The sequence below is a fragment of the Calidris pugnax genome, unplaced genomic scaffold, assembly GCF_001431845.1.
Source record: "Calidris pugnax isolate Ruff unplaced genomic scaffold, ASM143184v1 scaffold21, whole genome shotgun sequence".
In the NCBI taxonomy this organism is placed as follows: Eukaryota; Metazoa; Chordata; class Aves; order Charadriiformes; family Scolopacidae; genus Calidris; species Calidris pugnax.
This window is the reverse complement of record NW_015090770.1, coordinates 2085721-2089200: the sequence shown is the minus strand read 5'-3', so window position 1 is coordinate 2089200 and position 3480 is coordinate 2085721.

Genomic DNA, 3480 nt, shown 5'->3' with positions numbered 1-3480 from the left:
GCGGCCGCCGAGGGGAGGTCCGTCCGCAGGAGAGGCGGCAGTGGTTATGCGTGACACCTCCGCTGCTGGCAGGTGGAGGTGCGAGGGGCAGGGCCGTAAAGGCCGTGGCCCGCCCTGGACGGGGCGGCGGGGCGGGGGGGGGGGGGGGGGGCGGTCAGCGGGGGAGGGGAGGGGAGGCCGAGGGGAAGTTGGTCGGCGGCGGCGGCGGCTTCTTCCTGCTCCGGCGGGGCGAGCGGCGCCTTCCCTCAGCCTCCTGCTGGCGGTGACAGCGACAGCCCGGCCAGAGCGCCGCCGCGCCGCGGTGCAGCATGGGAAACACGCCCGGAGGACCGGCGGGCGCCCGGGCGCGGCGGGCCGGGCAGGGGAAGCGGGGAGAAGGGGGAAACCGGGCCGGGGCGGGCGGTACCGGGTTATGCGGGGGTCAAGGGGCAGGCGCTGCCCCCCGTGCCGGCGCTGAGGGGAGGTGAGGTGGGGCGGGCAGGGGGCCGTGGTGCCGGCTGAGGGGCCTCCTCGTCCCGCTGTCCCTCCGGCGGCTCCATCGCCAGGTCGGGCCTGGGTGCCGGGGAGGAGGCTGAAGGAACCCCCGGTCCCCCGCACTGGGCCCGGTTCCCCTCTCGCCGGTCCCCTCACGGACCCTTCTTCCCCCCCTCGGTGAGGCCGGGGCGGAGGGGTGCGGGCCCGCTGCAGGAGGCCCCAGGACACCCGTGTGCCCACGGAGGTGGTGGCTGTGGGACCCCGAGGGCCTCCCGGTCCATCCAGGAGTCCCGAGATGGAGGTTTCCGCCGTGTCATCGCCACGGTCGTGATGTCCTCCGCGACCCCACCATTTGGAGGATCGCTGGGGACCAAGTCTGGTTCCTTGGAGCAGCCTCTCCACCCAAACCGCGCCTTGACAGCTTGGGCTGTGCCTCTCGCATCCCTCCGCTGCACCTCTCTGAGGGGTTACCAACATGTCCACCTCTCTTCTAAATAAAGCCTGGCGCCCAGCAGCGCGCTGAAACACGTGCTTCACCAAATTGCTTTGTGTATGTCACTTGCGTATAATTAAGCACGTGCTGAAGTGCTCGGCTGGATCGAAGCCAAAATCTGCCTAAGTTCTATCGGTGTAAAATTTACCAGCTTCATGGGGCTTGGCTTTGTGAGTCATTCCAGCAGCAGCAGCAGCCCAAAGCCTTGTGCGACGGGCTCAGTTGTTCCCAGGTTGTCCTACGGGATCACCCTGTCTCCACGACAAGGCTTATGCCCTTCGCTCGGGACCTGCTAGAAGTAAGATGCATCTGCCTGGTGAGTCAGCTTCACCTAGGGTTTCTAGTTCCCTTAATGAGATGCATTAATAAGGTTCTGCATCCTTATGCGGGTCACAGATTGTGCCATCCAGTTACAGTGTAATAAATTGCACTAAGAAGAAAATATTAATGACATTAAGACCCGGTTTCAAGGCCTGCCCTGACCTTATGCAATGTGTGTATTTCAAAATAATTGCATTGAGTGCTTGATCTGTATGAACAGAGGAAGGAGTTAATAAAATGTGGCTGCATTTCATGCAGTCATCTACAGTTTTACATACATACAAGAAGTGTCATTAACCTGCCTGCTGAATAAAATGGGAAACTTTTATTTTCCAAAAATAGAGTTTTAGAAACTGAAGGAAGATGTACATTTATGCAGCTTTGATATTTTTTTTTTTCCTTCAAAGACAATTAATTTGGTGACTCTATTCATTTTTACCTGTCAAAAAAAAAAATCTTTTGAATTTCATTAAGTCTGAGTCAGGAAGCTCAGCACTAAAACCTTATTTTAAAATACACTGAGGAATTAAAGCTTTCTGCAGGGTGAGCACAAGTCTTTCTCCAAGGACACATCAATTGGAACCTGCTTTTCGAAAAATTTTGTTTGGCAATTAACAGTGTAATATGAAGAAAGATTGTCTTGTGTTTAAAGCAAAGAAGTAAGACTCAGCATATTTGGGCTCTGTTCGTTAGTCTCCTACCATTCTTCTGTGACCTGAATCAAGGCATGCTCCAGTTTTCAAATGTCAGTTTGGGTTAGGGTGGAGGTTTCTGTTGTTGTTTTAAGAGGAACTCAGCACCTACAAATTGTCAAGTTCACTGAGGATCTTGCAGGGCTTTGTTCCTCTGGAAGTCTCCCCCAACGGTGGCACGAGTAGTAAAGGAACACGTCAGACCTTGGGCCTTTACCTCTTTGCCACCCGTATTTTCAAAGGATGGTAATTCCTCACCGAGTCACAGAGCTCCAGCACCGTCATCATTCCTATTAGTGTTTTGACACACATTTAATACTGCAGTGTTTATTTATTAATATTAGTGTTTTGACATAGCAAAATATAAAAGTAGTATGTAAAGTCAGTAGCTTGAGAAGCTTAAAAGAGCACTTGCATTTTGACCTATTTTTTTTTTCCTTACGCTGCTCTGTAAATAGCAGACAAACTCTGCTTTTCCCTAGGGACAAAATTTAATAGTCTTTAATATAGTCTTCCCTCTCCCTTCTGAATTCCAGAAGTTGCCCACCCATGAGAAACCCTCTAAAAGGCAACATATGCACAGCGTGGAGCTGAGTATGTTTCAGTTTTCTTTTTTTAGAAGGGCTAAATAATGGAAAGTAAAGGCACCTTTTTTTCCCCCTCCTTTTTCTGTATAAATCCAGAAAATGAGAAAAGCAGGAAGCACAAGCGGGCTATATATTGAAACAAGTGGCTTTGGGGAATTGTTGGAGAATATATGTGTGTTTTAAAAGTTCTTAAACAGGACATGGCCTCAGAAATAACTGTGCAGCACAAGCAGAACTGTCTTATTTGGTGTCCTGTATGAGAAACTCAAGGACTTCATTCAAGAGTTTCTGCGTCAGGCCCGTAACCTCTAGTCAAGCAGCAGCTTGATCTGGAAAAATTCAAGATCAAGCTGGAATTGATCTCAAATCTTGGAATTTGAGAGAGAAGTGCACAAGTTAGGTAGGTTTTTGAGATGGCCTCTTAGCCTAATTCTTAAAGTTACGCCTTTGTATTTGTCTGAATTCATCTGGCCTCAGCTTAGTATTCTTAGTTCTTCAAAAACACACAATTGACTTTTCTAGAGTTAAAAAAAATAATAATCTGTTGAACTATTCACGTCTGTATGTGGTTACAGGATCAGGCCAAAGGAAATGTGAAAAGCAATCAGCACATCAAGTATCAGTATTTTTACTGAGTGTTTTATAACAATGCTTCATCTTAAAAGAAACACACTTGAAAACTATCAGTGAAGAATTCATGACAGTAATGTATAGATAGAGAACACTGCCTGAAAAATCTTTATGTTCTCAAAAAAAGGTATTTACAAACAGAAAGTTCAAACCCAAGGTAAATCCAAGAGAAAGCATGGGGCATTAAGGTGTGAAAATACACAATTCATCTTCCCAAACAATGCTCAACCACCATTTTTTGTGCCTGTGGAATCATCAAATAATCAAAGTTAGTAACTTTGGT